General features: G+C 43.5%; 1 long non-coding RNA gene across 2 annotated transcripts in view; it reads right to left on the reverse strand.

Annotated features, from left to right (window-relative positions):
• Positions 1-11,245, reverse strand: part of LOC143929616 (uncharacterized) — a 106,780-nt gene extending 95,535 nt beyond the window's left edge. For both annotated transcript variants that reach the window (XR_013262552.1, XR_013262551.1), the window contains exon 1: positions 10,434-11,245. This is a non-coding gene — a long non-coding RNA (uncharacterized LOC143929616). The remainder of the gene's footprint in view (positions 1-10,433) is intronic.
• Positions 11,246-25,821: the final 14,576 nt, after the last annotated feature.

Below are 25,821 nucleotides of genomic sequence, written 5' to 3' on the forward strand. Positions count from 1 at the left end.
GACATGCTAAGGTTAGTCAGCAAGCCACACATAAGCACCATGGTTCTATGAAGGGTTTAAAAGGGGGAATCCCATAGATTCAGCAACAATCCTTTACTATTCATTGCCACAACAACTGGTCTTGAGATGGCAATATTTTAGAAATAGATCGAGGTGTATCATTAAATATAAGCATTGCCAAAAAGAACTAGGTGGGCACGAAACTGGGAAATATGGGAAAGTGGTCATACTTTTATGTCAGTGTGCTGCATGGATAATCTATCTTTCTACAGATACACACACACACATAGATACTGTATGTGTCTTAATAGATCTCCAATGTCTAAACACAAAGCAGTGAGCCTCTCCCATAATACATGGTGCATGGTGGACATATTTCCCTCACAGCTCGGAATACTTAACTCCAACTATCTCCATGAAACATAATGTCTCCAGAACTAGTGTTAAACTCTTCAAAAGTATCAATATCCTTTATTTTTGTTAACATTATTATGTGTTATGTTATGTATATTATGCTACAATCTGCAACATACTAATTATATGTTTTTACTTTCTCCTCAACCCTGCAAAGGGAATCCCCTGAAATTTGAAGGTTCAGTTCTCCAGAACTACGAACTAAGGATTTAGGCTTTCAGCCTGGCACTGCGTCAGCCCATAGGGCATCGGGTTCCTAAGCTTAAGACCTTCAAGGTTTTATTTTAATAAAATCCAAAGAACAGACTTTTTTTTTTAATAAGGGCAAGACTATAGTCTATAGACCCTGTACTTGATAAACCAGGTGGGATAGTGGAGTAGAGATGGACGGGGTTTATTGGGTTCCTACACTATGGTGGAACTACAAGTCAGTGGACTATCGTCTATAGACAGGTTGGACTGTGGAGTAAAGATGGACGAGGTACACTGGGTTTCTACACTATGGTGGAACTACAAGTCGGTGAACATTTTTTTTTCTAATATGGGCAAGGTTATAGTCTAGACTAGAGACTCTAAAATTGGTAAACCAGATAGGATAGTGGACTGCATGTGGAGTAGAGATGGAAGCGGTTCATTGGGTTACTACTACACGATGGTGGAACTACAATTCAATGAACTAGACTGCAGACCCTCAATTTGGTAAATCAGGTAGGATAGTGGACTATGGAATGGAGATGGACGCTATTCATTGGGTTTCTACACTATGGGGGAACTACAAGTCAGTGGACTTTTTTTTTTTTTTTATAAGGGCAAGGTTAAAGTCTATAGACCCTCAACTTGGTAAACCAGGTAGGATAGTAGACTGTAGAGTAGACATTTTCGCTGTTCATTTGGGTTTCTACACTGTGGAACTACAAGTCAGTGGACTTTTGGCTGCCTAAAGCTATTGCAGAAGCAGGGGGTCCTCTATTAGCGGATAGTCAACTGGTGTAACCCACAAGTTTTGTTGGTCATCAACAGCTAAGCTGTAAATCTAGAATACTCCGCAAGTTCTAAGGGTTTCTCTGTCACTGTGGCTTTAACCCCCCCCCCCCCCCCCCAAAAAAAAGGGATGGATTTGGGGAAGGTACCCCTATTATTAGAGAATACTAGAACAGGTTGAGGACAAGGATGGAAGTCGGAAGACCTACAGATCGTCTAAACCTTTTTGAAAGTCATTAACTACTAAGCTACGTGGTTCTAGAAAAAAAAGTAGAGACGTGCTTTAGCTTTCGCTTAGTTTTTTACTGTGTTGGCTTGTGTAGTTTTTATTCTGCTTTATGCTCTTACTTTCTCCTGAAAGCCCCTTTTGTCTTTGGAGAACCGTTAACTCTTTCTCAACGAGCCTTTGCAGAAGCATGGTGTCTGATATTGCGAACTGGATTCCAACAAGACCGCAGCTTGGTTCATGGGGCTACTAAGTCCCACCATGCAAGAGCTTTGTGATATGGACATCGCCACCCCAAACCCACATAACCTGAAACTTTTTCATTCAGAGAAATAAATACGGGTGCATGAAATGATTTCTCCTTCATGCTTACAACATACTTTTCTTTCAAGGTTGGTGACTTTAATATTGGCGTAGACCCCACATTTCATTTAAGCCAAATATTTGGAAGGGTTATAATTAGGAAGGGAAGCATTTACTCATATATTCAATGAAAACGTGGAAACTAGTCTACAGGGAGTGTAATAACATGTACCTAGACGTATAAACTGTACCCCAAAGATTCTCTTCCAGGACTGATCAGCTCTTTAAATGGTCCTTGTGTTGGTCGGGTCCTTCTATTGGTTCCCCCAATAAATCGATTTATCTGACGTGAGTATATAGCTCACGCTGAAGGGATTCCCGGGGCCCCTGGCTTCATTCATGTCTATTGAAGTCATTTCTGGCTCTGTCCTTGCGGCTGGGTGGGGGTGGGGGGGTTCCCAATCTATCTGTGTCCAGTCTTTGCTCCCCAGCCCCCCCCCCCCCCCTGGTGATTTTGCCCCATTTGCTTTGCACCGGCAGAGAAGTGCAACAAAGAAGCCAACCGGCTTGCTCTCCTTCCAACTGCCATTTCTCCGTGCTTGCTGTGTGAATGAAGATCGAGGCTCGGAGCGGATCCGTACAGCAAAGCTCGGAGGAGAGACAGCAAAGCAGCAACTTTCTATTGAACTTTGCAGGGGGCGCGGCACACATTTGGGGGTGAGGGGTGGGGGGGGTGTGTCTTATACCCCTCCTACAGCTAGTCAATGGGGAACCCCCGAAAAAAAAAAGTTGTAAAAAGTCGTGTAAAGTTTAGTCAAGGGTGCTGGAAAGGGGGGATGCTTTTAGGAGAATCTTTTGCTTGTTTAGGCACACACGGAGATACACCCAGTGGGTGTAACTTTAAGGGTGTCCTGGGGTGTTGTATGCTGACGTTTATGTTCTCTGCAGACTTTTTTTTTTTTTCTTTAACACGATTGAGAAAAAAAGTACAGGTTATAACATCCAGAGTGGTTTGAAGGTGAAGCGCACACGCATATTGTCGAGGTGAGTGAGGGTTGGCAGGTTGAAGGAAGGTAAAGATGAAGGGGTCCCCCCCCCCCACCCCCACCAAAAAAAAAAAACGGTGATGAAGAAAAACGGGGAGTGAGCGCTAAAAAAGAAAGTGATGAAGAAGAAGAGGAGTGAGCGCTGGGGTTGGTGAAAAAGGGATGTGAGCACTCTGGTGAGTGATCATACTTGTGGGTGAGCATTCTGGTGAGTGAGCATTCTGATGAGTGAGCACTCTGGCGAGTGAGAATTCTGGTGAGTACTCTGGTGAGTGAGTACTCTGATGAGTGAGTATTCTGGTGAGTGAGTACTCTGGTGAGTGCGTACTCTGGTGAGCTAGCACTCTGGTGAGTGAGCACTCCAGTGAGGAAGAGGAGTGAGTACTTTGGTAAGGAAGGGGAGTGAGCACTCAAAAAATCTGGTGATGGAGAGTGAACCTTCAGAAAATCTGGTGAAGGAAGGGGAGTGAGCCCTCAGAGAGGCTGGTGAAGGTACACTTCTCTGGTCTAGGAGGTCAATGTGTTCTCTTCGCTGCCGACGGGCGAGTGTGCCCTCCGCAAATGCTTTTTGGGGTAAGGGCTTCCCGGCTAGGTATTCACATACAGCAAGCCCAGACCGCAAAAAGATTCGAGAAGGACCAGATCCATCTCCGATCTCCAGCAGCTCCGTGGTGGGGGCTCCAGAAAAAAAAAAAAAAAATCAGACTCTTCCCTTAGAAACCCAACCTTGCTCCTCTCTCCAATTGGGTGCTCCGCTGGCTGGCCAAGCCCGGCCACTTCAGCACCACCGACGGCGGACAGCTCCCTGCTCTCTCCCTCCATTGTACAGAGCGGAGAGAGGGAGAGACAGAGCGAGCCGAGCGGAGGAGCTGCGTAAAGAGGAAACTCTCCCCCTGAGCACTAAATAAATACAAAGCAGCCGGGCTGCCCATTGGTCGCCACTAAAATCGTCACCCACCAATCAGGAGCCGCCTCACATCTCATTTTCTTTTCGAAAGGGGTATAGAGAGAAACATTTCCATTTTCCAATTATTCAACAAATCCTCCACAACACAAGCTGGAGGGAGGGGGGGACCCCCATCATTGTGGGGTGGTGGGAGGAGGATGAATTGAGGGAGGGGGGAGACGACCCCTTTATAGACAGGGGTGTTCAGTTCTATTTCTGCCTGTCTTGTCTATAAATAGATCTACTGGTCATAGTTTAGGTGTCAAGTGTCTTTTTTTTTTTTTTTTTTTGCATTTGAAAGACGTCCATTGTCACGATTTGAAGTGATTGCAATGTCCTCACTTGAAGCCCTTCTCTTATTCAATGGAGTTACCTTGCCAAGTTCTACACGTGAGTACGTCAGCTACATGGAATCCCCCGGTGTAAGGAACGATTAGTGCCGTAAAACCCACCACCAGCCCCTCCTTCCATCCCCCTATACACACTTTAACTCCTTCCCAGGATGGCTGCTGCACAGTTTAATGCAGGGAGCACCGTGCCTGCTTTGGGTGGGTATGTATATCTATAGCTGTCTGTCTATCCCTGTGTCTTCCACAATGACGGTTACTCATCCCATAATTATAAGGAAGAAAATAATTTCATTTTAGTTGGTCATATACTCCTCAACGCCTATACAGGGTGGTGCAAATTTTTAAAAAAAACTAAACTTGTCTCTTTAAGTTTTCTGTGTTTATGCATTGTAAGTTGGCTGTCGGTCAGTCCATTTATCTAACCCTACTCTGTCCCTTCTGAAGATATGTCTATCCATATAAACCAACAACTTCCCCTTCCGATGTTATATCTACCCATCCAACCCTATAATGCCCCTTCTGAAATTATATGTATGTAACCATCTAAACCTCCTACATCTATTGTCTACCTATCAAACCCTACACCGCCCCTTCTGAAGATATGTCTACCCATCCGACCCTACATTGTCCCTTCTGAAGTTACATCTACTCATCTAACCATGCATTTAATGTCTACTCATTCACGCCTACACTGCCCGTTCTGATGTTATGCATACCCATACAAACCCTACATTGTCCCTTCTGAAGTTTCATCTACTCATCTAACCCTGCATTTCATGTCTACTCATCCAACCCTACACTGCCCGTTCTGATGTTATGTATACCCATCCAAACCCTACATTGCCCCCTCTTATATTCTGTCTACTTATCTAACCTTACATCTATGCCCACCCATTTGACCACACACTACCGCTTCTGACATGATGTCTAACTATCTAACCCCACACTACCCCTTTTGATGCTATATCTATCCTTTTAACTCTATGCTGCCCCTCCTGAAGTCATGTCTACACATCAAACTCTACCCTGCCCTTTCGTTTTGGGTGTGTATATACATTTTAAGTTGACTGTCAGTCCATTTATCTAACACTAAGCTGCTCTATCTGAAATGTCTACTAATGTAACCCTACATTACACATTTTGCGGTTATGTCTACCTATGTAACACTACATTGCCCCTTTTGAAGTTATTTCTGCCCATATAACCCTACACTGCCTGTTCTGAGGTTATGTCTATCCATCTAAAACTACTGTCCTCTCTGTGGTTATGTCTACCCATGCAACCATACACTGTCCCTTCTGAGGTTTTGCTACCCATGCAACCTTACACTACCTCTTCTGAGGTTATGTCTCCCCATCTAACCATACACTGTCCCTTCTGAGGTTTTGCTACTCATGCACCCTTACACTACCCCTTCTGAGGTTATGTCTCCCCATCTAACCCTACACTGTCCCTTCTGAGGTTATGTACCAATTTAACCCTACACTGTCCTTTCAGAGGTTATGTACCCATCTAAACCTACGCTGTCGCTTCAGAGGTTATGAGTACCCATGCAACCCTACACTGCCCCATCTAAACTGGTGTCTACCCATGTAACCCTTCACTGCCCCTTCTGAAGTTATGTCTACTCATGTAACCTTTAACTCCCCCTTCTGAGCTTATGTCCATCCTATTCCACCATTCTAAACATTTGAAGGTTAATATTTTAAGACAGCACATTCAATCCAGTCAATTCCATCTAGTCACCCTGAACACTCTTCTAGGTCTACCATAAAGGTTCAACTTCACAAGACTCAAAGACAAGTTAAGCTCCTACTTACTTCTTGGGTCTCATGTATCTCCTCACATCTGGACGTGTTCCTCTTCTTAGACGCCATGAAACAAAAATATTGTCACAAAAAAAAAAAATCCACATTTGCCCCCCTTGTTCCAGGTATGTATATAAGTTATTGCACTGAGTGGGAGGGTCACGATCTTCTACCATCCTGAACCCCCTCCTCTACCTTCTTCAACTTGTTGACGGTGAAGGAGCAAAGTGATCGGATGTCGTTGGCAGGAACCCCTTTGGATCTCTTCTTATTTGGGTGCCCATGGATCTCCTTTCCTTTGAGTTTTTCTATTATATCCCGGTCCGGATTCCCCCCCTCCCTGGATCACATCTTATTGGGTCTTGTGTGGTACCTTGATCCAGGACCCCCCCCCCCCCACCCACCCCCTCCCCAATCCCAGCCAACACTTGCTGCTTCTCATTGGGTATCTAGCAAGTCACGATTCCAGCTCACTCTGGGTGAACTGTGACTGGAGCAGTGACGCAGGCGCCTCTCATTACTCACTTATACAGTCACGACTTGGAAATCCGTGCTGTTACCACCGAAATTACTGCTGCCACCGTTCAATTATTTAATAGGATCCCGGGCAGGCGAGGCTCGTGTCTTTCTGTGTGTCTGTCTGAGGCACCTGCTGGCTCTCTGACTGCATTTTAACCCCCCTGTTTGGCTGCAGGAGGGAGCATGCACAGCTGTGCAGACCACCCTGCTGCCAAGCAAGAATAAAAACATGGGGGGGGGGGGGTTGGTAGGTGGTGAATGGGTTATAAACCAACTTACTGGGTTTATTATTGGAAACAAAAAAGGAAACCTCCTCCTATTTATGTGTGAGAGTATACCCCCCCCCCCCCCTTCTCTTCTCCAACACCTCACCACCCACCCTTTTCTATAGGGGTTGCAGCATTTTTTGCTACACGTGTTGTTGCTGTTTTTATAAAAAAAAAAGTGTGATCCGTTTGTAAATACGACCACGCGGGCTGGAATCTCAGCAATGTACATAGTGACATCAGTGGGTGTTCAGATTTGCTAAAAATTCCCATCCAACATACGTTTATCTGGCTGTCTGCTCTGCCGGTGCCCACTTCTGCCTGTGCCAGCCGTGGAGAAGCACCTTTATCTGACACCCCCCCCCCCCACTCCGAGCCTCCAGCACCCCCTTCAAGGTGATCTGGACCCCCCTTCCAACCCTAGAAAATGATGATTTGCCGCCATTAACCCCTTGGCAGCCCCATGTATTGGTTGAGTCTCTAGCTGCAATGCCATCTTGGGAATTCCGCAGCTGGCAAACCCTCGGCGTTAATCTCACCAGCTGCTTATTCATCTGATCCCGAAGAGAAGTCCCAGGGATTGCAGTCCAGGTCTGTACGATTATGTGTGTTTTCTATCTAATCTACCGGGGTTCCCTCTTGCAAGATTCAAAGGTAGGGGCTGGTCAAGCAAGCGATCCCTACCAAGTCTCATTCTGTTAGTCGATTGCTTGTTGCCCAACCTGCTTGACCAATTAAATGAGCTTCTATATTCATCTGCCACCAACTCATCTGGAGAGGGGATGAGTAAGGAAAGCTACGAGGAAAACACACACACACACACACCATCTTCTGGGAGAAGAGACTTAAATGGGGAAGAAAAGAGGTGGGAGGAGAGGCAGTCTAAATAAAGAAACCTACAGACTCACCAGCATCAAGCATAAGCCATTCAAATACAGGGCGGGAAGATGGAACTGGTGGAAGGGGGGACACAATGGTCCGGCACTGCCTTTATCATTGGATGGCTGTTGGTTTGGGCTTGCATGGCTCCAGTTTAGGATCTAGGATTGGGCTTGCTTGGCTTTAGCTTGGGATATAGGTTTGGGCTTGTTAAGTGCCAGCTTGGGATTTAAACTTGGGCTTCCTTTGCTCCAGCTGGGGTTATAGGCTTGGGTTTGCTTGGCTCTAGCTTGGGACCTAGGCTTGAGTTTGCTTCGCTCCAGCTTAGGATTTGGGCTTGGGCTTTCTTTGCTTCAATTTAGGATCTAGGCTTGTTTGGATCCAGCATGAGATTTAGGCTTGGGCTTGCTTGGCTCCAGGTTGGGATATAAGCTTGGGGTTGCTTGGCTCCAGTTGCGGATTTAGGCTTGGGTTTTCTCGGCTCCAGTTTGGGATCTAGGTTTGGAATTGCTTGGCTCCAGTTTAGGCTCTAGACCTGAGATTACTTGGCTTTAGTTTAGGATCTAGATTTATAGAACTAGGTTTGCGTGTGCTTGGAGGGAGAACATGATCCCCTGGTTCAAAACTTGGGCTCGGATATGTGGTTTTTTTTTTAGCACCACTTGTTCTGTAAAGCTTGCAAGTCATCAAGCTCCAGACTCTTACAAAAATACTATTCCAACCGTATGAGGGATTTACCTATATTTGGGCTTGCTTGGCTCTAGCTTAGTATCCAGTCTTGAGTTTAGGAAAGGATAACAGGATCCCACAAAGCAGCAACAAGCTCAATAGGTTATGATAGTTATAGAGGGGATTTCTGGACAGCTCCTGAGCCAGCCAGCTCTAGATTTGCTTTCTGCTTGACAAAGTGAGGTTGATGCAGGGTGTCTGTACTAGCTGTATCGGACACTAGCTTCTGGACTTGGGCTTGACTAAGTGGAGTTTAGCCTGCTAAACAGCTCTGTACAGAAGGAAAAGAATGCATAAGGGAGCGGTGCTGGAGACTGGAAGGTTTCAGCACCACAACTGCTGGACAGCTCATTGGCGCTCGGCTGCGCTTGATATAGTGGGGAGCTTCTCTACCAAAACCCAGGCGACATCCCTTCCCGAGCAACCGGAATATTACTAGAGTCCACAGGCAAAAGACATAGAGAGGGGAGAAGGTGGGAGAGATGGGGAGAGAAAGAAGGAAATGGGGGGAGGGAAACAGAGAGAGAGAGAGGGGGGATAGAGAAAGGAAGAGGTGAGGGAGGGGGGGGGGGGGGTAGAGTAGAGAAAAGCGAGACGAATTGGAGATGGGGGTGCCAGACAGAGAGAGAGATTGTGCGTGTGTGTGTGTGTGTGGGGGGGGGGGGGGGTAGAGGAGAGGAAAGGGAGAGTAATTGGAGATGGGGGTGCCAGAGAGAGATATTCTGTGTGTGTGGGGGTAGAAGAGAGGAAAGGGAGAGAAATTGAAGAGAGAGATATTCTGTGTATGTGTTTGTGTGTGTGTGTGTGTGGGGGGGGGGGGGGGGGGTAGAGGAGAGGAAATGGAGATGGGGGTGCCAGAGAGAGATTATGTGTGTGTGTGTGTGTGGGGGGGGGGGGGGTTGAAAGAGTGCGAGAATAAAAGAGAGTGAGAAAAATAAAGAGGGCAATCAAGAGAGAAGGATATAGGAGAGGAAAGGTGTGTGTGTGTGGGGGGGGGGGGGGGGTGAGGAGGGTAAGAAAGAGAGGAGAAGAAGAGACAAGACAAGGAGGGAGAGAGAAAATATAGAAGAGAGAGAGGGAGAGTAGATAGAGAAAGAGAGGAGAGGGGGGAGAGGAGAAGAGAGAGAGAGAAGAGACAAGGAGAGGGGGGGAAAGAAGAGAGAACAAAAAAGAAGAGGCAGAGAGAAGAAAAGAGAGACAAGTAGAGAGAGAGAAGAGACAAGGAGAGAGGGAGAGAGAGAAGAAGAAGAGGAGGAGAGATAGAGAAGGAGAGGGTGAGAGAGAAAAAAAGATTAGGGGGAGAGAAGAAGAAAAGAGAGACGAGTAGAGAGAGAGAAGAGAAGAAAGGAGAGAGAGAGAAGAGACAATGGGGAGGGGGGGGGGGAGAAAAAGAGAAGAGAGGAGAGAGAGAGAAGAGACAAGGAGAGGGGGAGAGAGAGAAGAAGAAGAGGAGAGATAAAGGAGAAGGAGATGGAGAGAGAAAAAAAGAAGATGGGGAGAGAAGAAGAAAAGAGAGACAAGTAGAGAGAGAAGAGAGGAGAGAGAGAGAGAGAGAGAGAGAGAGAGAGAGAGAGAGAGAAGAGACAAGGGGGGGGGGGGGGAAGAGGAGGAGAGATAGAGGACAAGGAGAGGGAGAGAGATAAGGCAAGAGAGAGAAAAAGAAGAGGGCGAGAGAAGAAAAGAGAGACAAGTAGAGAGAGAAAAAAGAGAGAATGGAGTGAAGGAAGAGAGAGGGAGAAAGCTGCAGGCTCTATTGATTCAGAGATTTAATGCTGGGAGATCCCCAGGTCCTTGCTAGAATTCCCTCTTACACATGCATCCACCATCTAGCCTTGTTGCCTTGCCCAGTATAACATGCATAAGAAGAAAAAAAACACACACGCAGCACCACCCAGCTAAAAATATCCAAATGCAGCAATGAAAACAAAAGCATAGTTTGCCCAGCAAAAGCCATTCCATTACTTACCGTGTCTGGAAATTCTTGTGTACAGAGAGAGAGACACAGAGACAGAGAATAGAGAGAAAGAACAGGAGAGAAAAAAAAGGGGAAAAAATAAATGCAACCATTGATGTAATTGCTAAGTATAGGATAAAATAAAGCTTTAGCTGATGACAAGGGCTCTCTGGTTCCTGTGCTGTCTTTTTATACCAGTGAAAACCCAGTCTATTTCTGGCGTACAATCAAGACCGTGATGCTATTTTTAGCCTGGAAAAAAAAAAATCACACACACACAAACACACACCACACACTACACTGGGATGCACAAAGGTAATTGAATGGAACGCTGCGTCCTAGGCACACAATTGGGGCTCCTCTATGCACCATTTTTTAAGGCTGTTGTAAATTGCAGCTGGAATATTATCCTAAGCATGAAATATAACATAGACAGCCAGCCTAGCCCAGTCCTACCTCTTGTATCTAAGTCTCTCCGCTTCTGCCTGTTGCAAGCCCAGAGGATTGTTGGGTGTTGAGTGTAAAGTGTGTGTGTGTGTGTTTTTGTAATGTGTTTATTTATCAGGATGAACCCATCCTCTGGATTCTTGGGGTATGTAGTAATGGAGGAGATGGGAGCCCCTGTCCTGACATTCCCTCTCTGCAACGTCTCTGTATGGAAGAAAAGGGGGGGGGGGGGGGGGTGTTCTGCTTCTATTTACTCCTTTTTAACCTCCTCTTTTTTTTTTTTACCTCCTCTATTTTAAGCAAGAGAGGATCTATAATTGGAGACTGGTTTCTGTGGGTGAGTTGAGGTATTTTGGGAGGGATGTCCCAGTAATCCACTACACAATGGATGAAGGGTGTGTGTGTGTGTGTGTGTATAAGAGGCTGGGGGTGGTGGGGGGGAGGAGGGGGTAACCAGATCACACTGCAGCCTGCTTGCATCCAACCTGCTTATCTCTGGCAGCTGCGTCAGCCCTGAGCTGCTGACGTCACACACAGAGTCCCCTCTTCAGAGGATCTGCTGCCAGGGAGAGGACTGAGCACAAAATGGCTTTGGGAAAAAAATAAAAATAAAAAGACATCCAGGCTTTACAGGGGAGCAGCAGCCCAGGGGACAAATGCAATGTAGCAAATGCTGGTGCTCTGTTGTCCATCATTGCAGCCTATCTGGGGCTGTTGGTTTCAGATGTGCAGGCAGGGGGAAAAAAAAACAAAACAGGCTGATCTCCAGGGGTGACACAAATAACAGAATCTATAGCTTGCCTTCCTCATGTGCCCACGCACTCCACTCTGCCTCCCACGGAATCAGCCCAGATTCCCAGACAGTCAGCACAGCCCCTTCCCCTGAACACAAATAAACAATCTATGCTCCAAAATTAGCCCCCTGCAGGGGAGAACTGGCAAGGGGGGCAAGGTGGTTCATGACCCCCTCCCATTTTTTTTTTTTGCTGGCAATGAGTGCCTGCTTAAAGAGAATCTGCTAGGAATTAAATCTTGGGGGCTCCCACTGGTAACTCATTTTTGAAGGAGCATGCCCAAGGTTGTCATCTTTATCCTTCAGTCTTTGACACCACCTGATATGCGTATAATAACACAAAACAATATCTGTGGTCTCCAAAAATTATCCATAAACATCCACTATTTATAGAATACATATCTGCTACTCCGCCCCCACCCCCCATGCACAAAAATGATGGAGCCCGTGCAGAAATTGCCCACAGGTCCTGGCGGAGCCCATCAGCACATATGCAGGTGATTTGCCATGCATCCGAATAGACCGAAGGTTTTGGACCTCCCTGGTAGTAGTCTTTGGATGTGCATGGGAAACCCTGTGCATCCACAGATAGCTGGGAAAACTGGTGCGTGCACAGATGTGCTGCAGGGCTCTCTCTAAACTGAGACCTGCAGCACATTTACGCATGCATCGGGAGGTGATTTTCTGCATATGCGAATAGACCGAAGGTTTTGGACCTCCCTAGTAGCAGTCTTTAGGTGTGCATGGGAAACCCTGTGCATCCACAGATGGCTGGGGAAACTGGCGCTGCAGGGCTCTCTCAAAACCAAGACCGGCAGCACATTTACGCATGCATCGGGAGGTGATTTTTGGCATATGTAAATAGACAGAAGGTTTTGGACTTCCCTGGTAGCAGTCTTTAGGTGTGCATGGGAAACCCTGTGCATCCACAGATGGCTGGGGAAACTGGTGCATGCACAGATGTGCTGCAGGGTTTTCTTAAAAACCTGAGCTTTGCAGAACATTTACGCATACATAGGGAGTGGGGGGGGGATTTTTGCCTCAGCAAGCACAAAAAAATCTTGTTAAATAAAAATTTAGGAGACAGATGGGCCAGAAGGTAGGGCAGTACAATATGACCTTTGGGATGAAGGTCTGCTTTAGGCCACCAACATTATGACACATGTGCAGAAATGCCCATGGGCTCCTGGCAGAGTCCGTTAGCACATTTGCACACATGCAGGTGATTTTATGCGCATGCCAAAAGACAGGGAAGATTTTGGACCGCCCCATAGCAGCCTTTGGGTGTGCATGGGAAACCCTGTGTATCCACAGATGGCTGGGGAAACTGGTGCATGCACAGATGTGCTGCAGGGCTCTCTCAAAACCGAGACCTGCAGCACACTTACTCATGCATCAGGAGGTCGGGAGATGATTTTCTACATATGTGAAAAGACAGGGAGGGGTTTGACCCTCTGTTGTAGCGGTCTTTGATTTTCCGTGCATGCCAAAAGACGGGGAAGATTTTGGACCTCAGTGGTAGCAGTCGGCACCCCACCCGATCTTCAGATTAGCTGTCGGGTGCAGCTGCTGCCTTTGCCGTTAAGGGAACCCGGCACTGAAACCTTTCGGCTTCACAGCTGGCTCTCTACTGTGCATGGGCAAAGCGCTCGAGCTTAGACGCAGTGCCATCTCCGGAAGTGGAGAAGGGAACCTGTCAAATACAGGTCCCCGTTCCCCCTGAAAGGTGTGAAATGTGGCATCAGAGGGGGTGCAGCAAATGAATAAGCGAAAGTTCCACTTTTGGGTGGAACGCCGGTTTAAAACCCGAGCCCTGCAGCACATTAGCCGCAGATGCCCACCCACCCCCCGTTGTGTTCTGGGAAAAACACAGTTCCCACAACACAATGGGGACCAGCAAAGACGTGCAGCGCGCTCGCCCATGCGCAGTAGGGAACCGGGCACTGAAGCTGCAACGCTTCACTTCCTGATTCCCTGACCGAGGATGGCAGAGGGGGTAGCTGATAGACAAGTGATTGGTTGTCTGCTGCCGACATCGCGGGCACCCTGGACAGGTAAGTGTCCATTTATTAAAAGTCAGCAGCTGCAGTATTTGTAGCTGCTGACTTTTAATAATTTTTTTAAGGTGGCCCGCCTCTTTAAATACCCACCGGGCTCCTCCCATAAATTCAGGCCACTATACTGGCCTTCTAATATATATATATATATATATATATATATATATATATATATATATGTGTGTGTGTGTGTGTATATATCTATATATAGATATATATCTATATATGCAGCATTTGTGTACTCATCTATACTTACCTTACCATGTTTGTAGTTGTGCTATGGTGCACAGAACTCTAACCATGCAAGTAAAGTGAGAGAACTTGTCTTTTCACCAATTGTGTATGCACATCCCAGCCAGTATTCCCCCCAGTTCAGTTGGCCTCACCTGCACAGTTGTGCTCTCCCAAGTTACATAAACCCCAGCTGACCACAATCTCTATATAAAGTGACTTGTGTATATTATGGATTACCTTTATACTGACACCTGGCCTGCCTTCCAACATGGCATTGATATTGATTAGAAGTGGCGAGAGCAGGGTCCCTTAATTACTTTTTATTAGAAAAAAAAAAAAAAATCAACAGGCTGGGTTCACACTGCTGCAATGCGGGAACGCTGCGAAACCACTGCGGGTTCCCGCATCGCATGCCTCCCGGCGGCAGTTCACACTGTCCTATGCGAACTGCTGGGAGTGTCAGTGAAAAGTTAATGACACCTCCAAATCAGTTCGCATATCGCAGTGCGATCTGCAAACTCGGACAGGAATCGGATCGCATGGTGTGAACACCCATGCCATCCGATTCTGCTGCGGACCAAAAAAAGGGTCCTGTGCGAGTTTGGGCCGGATGCGATGCGAATTCAGCCATACTATCTGTATGGCTGAAATCGCATCGCACAGAGATCGCATGTGATTTGCACTGCAGTGCGGTGCGAATCACATCCGATCTCGTACACCACAGCAGTGTGAACACAGCCTCAGGTGCAACAAAAAATAACAAGTGAAGCCAAACTGCTGATACCCAGAACACATGTGACAAAGTTAGGACGGCTCATTAATTTACCTTTAATTTGTGTTTTGTAAAACCCGCATTCAATAGGCTCCACATTTTTTGCAGGCTCAGCTCACATGAAGAAGACATCTAAAGAAGAGATAAAATGGTGGCCATACATGCTTTGTTTCTTTTTTCATCCACTCTATGTGTGTTTCGATCAAAAAATCATAAAAATTGCATAGTCATAGTATCCCTTCCAATCAACATGTACTTGTACATGTATATGATCATGTTTGGATTGATCAGATTATGAAATTACATGGTAGAAAAATAAATGTGACTGATAATTTAAGATTACAAGTTCCGATCACATTTTAACGGTCAGTTGAAACCCACTTCACCGTGGGTGACATATCAATCGAATAGGTTGTCAACTATCGAATGATTATTCCTATCACAAGAGATTGATTGGTGAAAAACTGATCATTTATCAAAGCGTGTATGGCCACCCTATAGGCTCCATTCACACCTATGCAGGTTGCAGTTTGCATATTCTAGGCGCATTTTGTGTTTTTCAATACACGTTTTTGATCCATTGAAGTCTATGGAACCAAAAACCAGAAAAAAGTCCCTGGCCCTTTCCATAAAACGCACAGATGTGAACTACCTCCATAGGAAAACTGAAAATGCACTAAAAAATGCATAGGTGTGAACCAGGCCTTATGCGTTTGGAATTGCGGGTGGAATTGCCATGACGCAATTCCAATACCATTACTTGTTAACGGCATCCCAATCACTGTGTGATTTTGCCACTATTGGCGGGTGATAAATCGTGGCAAAATCACAACGCGCTATGGTGTTGCCTAAAAGAAACTCATGCTCCTTTTTTGAGCGATGGCAAAGCGCGTTGTGATTTTGCCACGATTGCAACGTGATTTATTGCCCGCCAATCGCGGCAAAATCGTAACACGTTTGTGGTGCCATTAACATATGATTGGCATCGCAATGATGTCCCGCATTTTGCCGTGATTCTGGAATCGCGGGCAGCATCGTGGTGATGCCGCTCCCGATTCAAGGCGGCCGAGGTGTGAATGGAGCCTGCGTGTGCCTAGGCATAGGAATCCCAGTCTGTTTGAGGTGGATAGGCTTGGCCAGGAGCACAGGAGGAGATTTATATTGAACAAGCTGAAGCTGATTGGCTACCATGCACAGCTGCACCAGATTCTGTACACACCAGTTTTAGTAAATCTCCCCCAATACATCTAAAAGGAGGGGCAGTAAGGCTCAAAAATAATATTCAGAATACATTTGTAACCAAACTCCAGGCAGATAAAAACACAACGCTAATTATTATAGCTCTGTATCAGTTAAAAATCATTAAATGTCATTTTTATGTACAATAAACACAAGCACCTACGTTTATATCAGCCCCTTGTAATCCTCTCCACTGCAGGCTGGGAAAGGGAGGGGCAAAGTTAGGAGCCAATCAGGTGTGCTGCCTGCTCATGTGACCACAAAGAATTTGCTGACAGGAGGAGAGAGTAGAGTAGATAAAGGGATGAGCCTATCAAATAGCTGCTGCTCTTTACATGTCCAATCGCACGCTGGGGAGAGGGATATGACCGGTTTGTATTGTACTAACCGTAGGAGAGAAAAGTCAAAGCCAAAGCACCAGGCTGACTCTGATCTCTGTGTAAATCTCGGGTCTGGATGGACAGAGATACCAATACAGTACAGTGGTACCTCGGATTACGAGCATAACTCATTCCAGAAGAATGCTTGTAATCCAAAGCACTCGTATATCAGAGCGGGGTTTCCCCATAGGAATCAATGGAAACTCAGATAATTCATTCCAGTGTCACTGCTAAGCCCCATACACACTATCAGAATTTCTGCTGATTTTTTTCCTTCAGATTTACCAAAACCATATAATATGAGGTCAAACCTTAGGAGTTTCAATTTGTATGCAATCAGGCAGGCCCTTCCAATACATGGTTTTGGTAAATCGGAAGGAAAAAATCAGCAGAAAATCTGATAGTGTGTAAGGGGCTCTAGTGTATGCAGTAGCGCATATGGCCAGAGGTGTGGCAGTGGAGACACTCGGAAACACTCAGAGACCACTCAGAGATGTTTAGAGGCAATCTGAGACACTCACACTCGAAGACGCTCTGAGAAACTCTGGAACCGAGTGTTTATGAGTATTTCCGAGCACCATGGCACCCCCGCACCATGGTACTGTGCACCCCTGAGGCTTGAATCCAGCTCGTCATGCGAGACACCGCTCGCAAACCGAGTCAGGATTTTAAAAAAAATAGCTCTTATTGCGAAACGCTCATAAACCACGTTACTCGCAATCTGAGGTATTACTTTAGAAGCATTTACAGGCATACCCCACATTTAAGTACACAATAGGGTTTATTTACTATAGCTGGAGAGTGCAAAATCGGACTCACTTCTGCATAGAAACCAATCAGCTTCCAGGTTTTATTACCAAAGCTTATTTGAACAATCTGGGGTTAGAAGCTCATTGGTTTCTATGCAGAAGTGAGCCTGATTTTTCACTCTCCATCTATGGTAAATAAACCCCATTGTGTACTTAAAAGTGAGGTATGGCTGTACAGATTGGTAAATATAATACAATCAAAACATGAAACAGCAAGTGAATCAAAGTGTAAGGCCGCGTACACACGGGCGGACTGTTCGCCCAACTTTGTCCGCTGAACAGTGTTTGGGCGGACAGTCCGCTCGTGTGTGGGCTTTCAGCGGACAGTTTCAGCGGACAGTTGGACGGACAAGGTTTTTCGGAATTTCCAAAAAACTGTCCGCTGAAACCTTGTTTGAGCGAACAGTCCGCCCGTGTGTAGGCTTGTTCGTCAAACAAAGTTGCGCGCATGCTCAGAAAGGATTTTCACGCCGAAAGCTATAATGCAGTGTATAGGACGTCGTATTTTTCGTCCCGTCGTACGTGCCGTTCACGTCATCGCGCACGGTTTCAGCAAACTGTTCGTCCGTCGTGTGTGGCCATGTCCGTCCATGCTAAGTTTGAGCGGACTGTTTGCCGAAACTGTTGGACGGACAAAGTTGGGCGAACAGTCCGCGCGTGTGTACGCGGCCTAACAGTTGCATCACATATTATTTTCAGGTAAGTGTTACAATTAAACATTTCCACCAAATATGCAACATAATATAAAAAAAATTAGTTACAGAAATCATATTCATTTTTTCCTTCTGTGCAGTGATAGCTCTCAAATATAAATTATCAATTTTATGATCAGGCAGATCAAAAAAAATAAAAAAAATAAGAACAGGGGTTAATTTACTAAAACTGGAGAGTGCAAAATATGGTGCATCTCTGCATAGAAACCAATCAGCTTCCAGGTTGTATTGTCAAAGCTTAATTGAGCAAGCTGAAGTTAGAAGCTGATTGGCTCCCATGCACAGCTGCCCCAGATTTTGCACTCTCCAGTTTTAGTAAATCAACCCCCATAGTCTTTCTTTTTAAGAATAGCTGCCTTGGCATTCAGTTAAAGTAGAACTATAGGCAAAACTTTTTTTTTTCAATTTTGGATAGAATGAGGGAGGGTTATAACCCCATGTAAGGGGTTATTTTTGCCCTCTTTGTCCCATTGGGGAGATTTCCCTTCATTTCCTGTCCCATAGCCAAAACAGGAAGTGAGAGGAAATCCCTATAAATTAAGGGAATTCCTTGCACCCCTCCCCCCCCCGATCACCAGAACTAGTGTCCCCATTGGCCCTCTATTGCTTTTCTGGGGGACAATTGGCCTTCATTGCCATTGGCCCTCTACTGCTTTTCTGGGGGACAACCCAAAATTTGGGATTTTCTTTTACTTTCACTTTCAATGATAATGGTAAACAGGACAAATAGAGAGGGTGAATCTAATGACAACTGAAACCTGACAGGGGTTCTAATCCCTCCCCACTCTATCCAAAACTAAAAAAAAGTTTGCCTTTTTTAAACCCAACTTCGACCCAATATCGGGCCCATTGTCAATTGATATTACTTTTACTCAATGGTCTTGTATGCCATGAAGAAATAACAGAAAGTAGTATTCAATAACTCTATTATGTGTCATTTATGTTTATATGTCAAATACAATTTCTATAGGCAATGGTTCTATTATTCATTGCTGTGGTTGTCATACATCAGTTCTGTTGTTTGTGTCGCACATACACAAAATAATTGATGAGCTGCATGCCCATGTGTGTATGTTGTGTACATACTTGCATGGGTAACAAATTCAAGCAACCGGTATCAGCTCATGAAGAAATAAAGGAGTTATATGGTGTCTGAGAATCCCCAGCACCACATCCCTGGGATTAAAATACGGTAAAATGGTATTTTAAAGGTGCACTGATGTATAAAATTGTACATTTTATTAGGAACAATTAAAACAGTGAAAATGTCCTATAAAAACCAACAAGAAATATCCATACAACTTATATAGCGATGGTGCAGTAACTTCATTTCTACATGTTTCGCCAGGCTATGGCTTCTTCAGAAACTGCATAAAAAAATCACTACCGATTCAAAAACATTGAATTAGTTACTATACATACAGGAGGGATAAATAGCACACAATGTACTTGTACATCAAAGTGTATACAATTAATAAACACTTGATTACAAAAAGATATTCAACACAATGAAATGTTGTGTTTAATAATGTATACACCTCGAAGTGCACAGTCTCCTGAAGAAGGCAAAGTCTGACGAAACACGTAGAGATGAAGTTACTGCATTATCACTGTATAAGCCATATGGATATTTCTTGTTGCTTTTATATGAAAGTTTTAATTGTTCTTAATAAAATCTACAATTTTATATATTTACATATTTTATATATTTGTGCAGGTACCTTTAAAATCCGGTCTATACGTCTACTGGTATCAGCTCATGTTAAGAAATAATGTGCAACTTTTGAATGGGAATTAAGTTTAAAGTAGATGTAAATCATATGGCTAATCATATGTGCCTTTCCAAATGTAGAGCATGCACTTCTTTTGGTGCGATGCGGGCCCAATAAAAATGAATGGGCTCAAATCACACTGCACTGAATCGCATGTGAAATGCACAGGAATGCGTTGCACACAGTGTGAACCAGGGCTAACTGGATGATATTTAGTTTGATAAATATGATATAGTGCATCATAAACATATACTTTTTTAAAAATATAAAATGTTTGTTTTCACCTTTTTCTTCTTTTGTAGCATCACAGTTTTGTGGATCTTCTGCAGCCTCTTTGCAACCGCTTTCTGTCTACATGCACTTCCACGATATCTGCATGGAATTTGGTAACGTGGGTTTCCTGATAGTGACAACAGGGGGCCATGATTGTGTAATATGTGGTAAAATGGCAACTCGTGGTCTACATCGGAAGCCAGTAAGATAGGGTGACAACGCAGGAGCCCAACAGGGACACAGATTTGTCACCCTATAACCGGAAGTACCCGAGCAAGAACATACATAGCAGAAACACCAGGGATTATTTGAATGGATGCTGCTGATTTAAAAACATTGAAAATTACTTTGGAAAAATACCTTAAAGCAGACCTTGCGGTTTAAGGCAAAGTTCACTTAAAGAGAAGAGATTAATTGAAGGAATCTTGAAATGCGTTGGACATATGATGCCATGAAGCGATCAATTTATGTAATATCCACGCTTCCTAATTTATGCATTGTTGGAGAAGTACCACTATAATCTGTATGTGTTCACCAATGTCTTTTAAGCCAACCATGGCTATTTGTGGTTTTAATGAATATGAATATGTATTTTTAACAATTTTGTAGTAAAGAAATATAAAAAAAAAAAAAAAAAAAAAAAAAACTTTGTTATATTGGTTTTATTGCTGACAAAATCCTATGGAGGTTAAAAAGAACCCACAAAACTATGTTCACTTACACTGTCCAGACCCTCTCCCCTTCACAAATCCCTTACTATTAGTAGGCGTAAAATGTACCTGTAAAAAAAAAAAAAAAAAAAAAGTCACGCCCATGCTCCGCCCGCAGGGTCTAGGTGGGGATGACATCACACTCCTGGCTAGATCCCAGGGAATATGGAGCAGCCGAAATCTCACCAGAAGTTGCTTTTGCAATGGGCTGGAGTTCTTGTGAAATTTCACTTGATCTACATTTCCTAGGATCTTCCCAAAAAGATAGTGACCTCACACCAGTGATACAGAGATGGGGCAAGGTAAGTATGAATCCATTTTTTTTTCTTACAGGTGTATCCTACATCCACTAACAGGTAAGTTACTAGTAAAGGGGGAGGGTGCCCTGGCATTTTGAGTGGGCCTTGCATTTTACCACAAGGCATACTTTAACATGGTGAAGCTTATATGAAATCTTAGTAATTGGGTTTTACATATACTTTAATATTTTCTTACCTGCCTTACAAAGTCCAAAGTGTTTGCCATTTCCTCATTCAGTCGTACTCATCATTAAGATTTATATGTGACACAGCAAACAAACACAAACCTTGGTGCAGTTTCATAAAGCCAATAAATATCTATCTGAATATAGGATATATATAATTTATGTTATATATATATATATATATATATATATATATATATAATCAGAAGATTTGTGGACCTACAGTATATGTAAAAATCTCCTACAAATAAGTTAAAGTAATGTCACAGTTTATAAATGTTTTTAACCTTGGTGCAGTTTCATACATCCGATAAACATATACCTGAATATAAAGGATATATATATATATATATATATATATATATATATATATATATATATATATATATATATATCAGAAAATTTGTAGACCTATGCACATCTAAAATCTCCTAAAAATAGTAACTTCACACTGAAAAAAAAAAAACTTGAAACACAAATTTAAATCTTAATAAACAAAAATTTTAACCTTGGTGCAGATTCACAAAGTTGATATATATATATCTGAATATAAAGGAGATATATATATATATATATATATATATATATATATATATATATATATATATATATATATATATATATTTTTTTTTTTAATATGCATATATTTTTTAATAAATATAAAATCAGAAGATTTGTAGACCTATGCACATCTAAAAACTCTTAAAAATAAGCCAAAGTAACATCACAGTTAAAAAAAAAAAATGTAATTGAAACACAAATTTTAATCTTAATAAACCAAATTAAATCTACACCGCATGGCAGGACATATGTAATGCTGTATATGTGCAAATAGAAAAGTTAAATATATATATATTTACATAATGTTGAAATAAACCACAGGTGCATTCAGTTTAACTTCAGGAGTTTCTAGAGGGGTGCTCAGGACAAATGTGAGGCTGAAATATGAGGCTTCAGAGGTCTGTGTGGAAAGCACACAATTGTTCGTTTTGCTAAGCAGAAGCATAGAAAGTACTGGACAATATACCTTTTTATTAAAGAATTAGAGGCTGTTCACTTTGCAATACCAGTGTTCACATAGCTTAGTAAATAAGGGGATGGCGTGTTCACTTTAAACATACAAATTAAACAGTAATTAAAAAAAAGGAAGTTTTCTTGTTTGTAATTGGATAATTGAAGTAAACAGAGCTTCACCTAATTTACTAAACATATGCAATACTGTATGAACATTCACTTACTAATAATTTAGTAAATCAACCCAGTAGTATGTTACTCGACTATATCCCTATTTTATTCTGGTTGATATTACAGTATAAAGCTATATATAACCAGGCCAGTGTGTAAATAAAATGTCCCACTGTTTTCAATATTGCCTTGTGTTATTTTTAATAAAATTCACTTTGTTTCGAGAGTGTGTTTTCAGTGTTTCTTTTTTTTCAAATAAGCATTCCATTTATTGGTGTTATTAATTATATTTATCTAAGTGGCTATTTGCCAATAAACAACAAAGTGACAAAGTCTAACAAAAACACAGATAACCCAACCTCACAACATTGCCAGTAAATGGGATAAATAGGTCACATCTACCCGGAAGTTACATTTTCTTATGGCTGGAGTCTGGACAGGTGTCACTCATTGACTTCCTATGTGTCATAGGCCTCATTCACACTAGGCCAGGGGTTGCCAAACTTTATAAACAAAGATCCAGTTTTTAGGGGACCAAACTGAGGCCAGTGGGGGTAGAAATTATCCTGGTGTCAGTGAGAGTAAACAGTGTCCCACCTTTGATATTAGGAGGAGGAACAGTGCCCCATTTTTAGTGTCAGTGGGAGGAATAGTGTTTCTTATCAGTGGGAGGACTAGTGCCACGAGGGCCACATAAAGGCAAGCAGAGGGCCATATCCAGCCTCCCGGGCCACAGTTTGGAGACCTCACTATTAGACATTTAGTCTTGTTGCATGAGGCTCCTGTGTTTTAGAATGGGCAAAATGCACAGGCACGCCATCCTGCCCTGCGGCGAGCAGCTTTTAAAGTTCAAAGAGAGGCTGACAGCTGCTATAGGTAGAGAGTGCCCCTAGCGGTACCAACATTTAGGGTGTTATGTGCCTAGGAAGGAATGCCCAGAATGCAAGCAGGCTGTCTTCCAGACACTTGTCCCTGGTTATATACTACCCTAAATGTTAGTGCACTGTCCAGCCTCAGCAGCGATCAGCCTCCCATAGAGTGTGCAGAGTGGCAGCAAAAAGGCTGAATGGTGCCTACACTGCACCTTAACACCAGAGCCTCATGCACCAAGGCTTAATGCCCACTGTGCATGGGACCATAGAAGCTCCAGCAGCTGGATCTGCTATGGTTTTTGTTACGTAAAATGTTATCAATGCAATTCTACAAGAAGCCCCAGAATACTTTAAAGCGGAGGTCCACTCTAAAGTGGAACTTCTGCTCATTGGAACCCTCCCCCCCTCCGGCGCCACAATTGGCACCTTTCAGGGGGGAGGGGGGTGCAGGTACCTGTACAGTACAGGTATCTGCACCCACTTCCGGCATAGATATCTGCAGAGGGTACGCCCCTTTCCGCAGAATCTACTCCCCTTTCCGAAGGTCCCTCGCTGTCTGCTGGGAAACACATGGATCCCAGAGACAGCGGGGACCATCCTTATTGCGCAGCGCGACTCGCGCATGCACAGTAGGGAACCGGGAAATGAAGCCGCAAGGCTCCACTTCCTGATTCCTATACCCAAGATGGCGGCGGCAGCACCCGAGAGACGATCGAGAGATCGGCTTCGGGTGCCGACATCGCGGGCGCGCTGGGCGGGTAAGTGTCATTATTTTAAAAGTCAGCAGCTGCAGTATTTGTAGCTGCTGGCTTTTAAAAAAAAAAAAAAAAACGGCGGAACTCCCGCTTTAAAAAAGAAAATTATATTTTCATTTTGCGACCACAGTCTCCAAAACATAGAAAAAAACATGTTAATTCTTCCCTCCAAATCCGTTTACAATGTTACTTTTTACCTAATACATGTTTCTACCCTATGAGTGACATATAACAGCTTATAATGTTACTCTGGTTTGTAACTTTGTTATATTATTTCATAACATTTTACCTAACACACGTTTCCACCCAATTACATATAACAGCTTATAATGTTACTCTAATTTGGAACTTTATTTCATAACATTTTGCCTCTGATAGTTTTGCTTCTGTTTCCATCTCATGGAAGCTTTTTGGCTAAGTGATGCCATCTACCGTATATTGTATTTTGTTTTTTTGTTTTTTAGCTTAGTGACAATTGTTAATTTTACTAACTTTAATTTGAAAGTACAGGAGACCTATCATAGACAGGGGTCAGTTTTATTTTAAAGTAAATGCCTAAGCAAAATGATAAAAAAAAATAAAAAATAAAAAACATGTTCAGTATATCTCCCCAATACATGCACAATTCCTCAAATTTCGTCTCTTTAATGAAATACCTGTTGACAAGAAATACAGGGAGTTTCGAATTTTCTGTACCCTCTGCACTGAAATACCAAACAGTGTTACCAGCCACACCTAGTGCACCTTTGTGAACTACAGAACATGTCCCCCTATGCTGTAAAGATGAGAAGAAGGAGATGTAATCTGCAGTGCAAATCAGGATCAATCAGCCTAGGGCAGTGATGGCGAACCTTGGCACCCCAGATGTTTTGGAACTACATTTCCCATGATGCTCCACTACAATGCAAGGTACCAGAGCATCATGGGAAATGTAGTTCCAAAACATCTGGAGTGCCAAGGTTCGCCATCACTGGCCTAGGGTGACCAACACCACTCCACCAAAGGTACAGCACAGTGAGTGAGCGTTGTCACCCTAGGACAGAAATTTTATTATTGGCAAAATCACCATTTGAGAATAAAGGGAAAATGAAAACCAATATAGACATCTAAGGACTGGTAAGTAATTCTGTACATTTTAATCTGATGTTTTATGTTTTCCTGTATTTTTCTTAAATCCTAATATTATAAAAAAAAAATGTTAAATACATTTTTGTTTACAAATAAGCTTCTAATATACAATGCACAGCTTGGAGTTTTGATTATTCTTGCCCACCGTGTGTCACACTGTTTCTTTTGCATTCTTCGTAACGTAAGATAAAAATAAAAACCCAACTGGTACCTATTTGCAGTTGTGGTGGCATTTATGCAGATATGGAAATTCAAGCACAAAGAATTGCTGAGATTTATACGACAACATTTAACTCTCATGCCCCATACACACGATCGGATTTTCCGAGGGAAAATGTGCGATTGGATCGTGTTGTCGGAAAATTCGATCGTGTGTGGGCTCCATCTAACTTTTTCTGTTGGAATTTCCGACGCACAAAGTTTGAGAGCTGGACCTAAAATTTTCCGACAACAAAATCCGATCATGTGTAGACCATTCCGACGGACAATGTGCCACGCATGCTCAGAATAAACTAAGAGACGAAAGCTATTGGCTACTGGCCGTGCTTATATTCCCGACGTACGTGTTTGACGTCACCTCGTTCTGAACGATCGGATTTTCCGACAAGTTTGTGCAACCGTGTGTATGCAAGACAAGTTTGGCTCGAAATCCGTCAGGAAAAATCCGACGGATTTTGTCGTCGGGAACGTCTGACCGTGTGTATGGGGCATTACTCTCTTAAAAGTGTACCTTGAAAAGTAACATCTAAAATTAATTTCAGGGTGATGTGGACATTG

This window comes from Lithobates pipiens, unplaced genomic scaffold (genome assembly GCF_037356315.1).
Source record: "Lithobates pipiens isolate NorthernLeopardFrog02 unplaced genomic scaffold, aLitPip1_a1.2 Scaffold_24, whole genome shotgun sequence".
NCBI lineage: Eukaryota > Metazoa > Chordata > Amphibia > Anura > Ranidae > Lithobates > Lithobates pipiens.